The sequence below is a fragment of the Plasmopara halstedii genome, assembly GCF_900000015.1.
Source record: "Plasmopara halstedii genome assembly, contig: Scaffold_470, whole genome shotgun sequence".
Lineage (NCBI taxonomy): Eukaryota > Oomycota > Peronosporomycetes > Peronosporales > Peronosporaceae > Plasmopara > Plasmopara halstedii.
In genome coordinates, this window is record NW_020187390.1 from 888,052 (window position 1) to 888,695 (window position 644).

Consider the following 644-nt stretch of genomic DNA (forward strand, 5'->3'; position numbering starts at 1 on the left):
GGGGGGATTGTAATGGGGTTACTCGTACCCTAGAACAGGGGTGTATGTCACACGAGATCGGCATGGTGTGACTGCACCCAAATAAGATTACGGTACGTGGCTGGGTAGCCAGTCGTTATGCATGTATTTAGTTCTTACTATAAATATTTAGGAAAATCTAAACAATTAAAAATTAGGCGGCTTTGCCGCAGATAAAAAAATAAAAAAAATCGATTTTGGACTTAAACGGAAGGGTTAATTAGCCTTGGGTTAAGGCAATAATTACTCTTGGGGTAAGCGGATTACGATCCGCTAAACTCGTACTTGTTTTGAGTATTAAACGAAAGGTCGGTGACCTAACTTACGCTTCCTCAATGCGCAAAGCAACGGCAGCCCCGCTGCAACCTCGGTCTCAAGTTTTGTTACTTTGATAGCGTGGAACGCTGCTTAGTCTTAGACTTGGATGCAAGGTATGACCTTATCCTTGGTATGGCATGGTTGGAACACCATGAGCTATGAATTGATCGGAGGTCAAAGATCTTTGGCGCTACGCGCATGTCTCTTGGTGGGGATTTGGTGAGTCATGAAGCCACTCACCTCTGCTAGAAAGCAGAAGCGCTATTGGCGCGGGCTTTGAACCGGGACGGTCAATGTGCTGGATATCG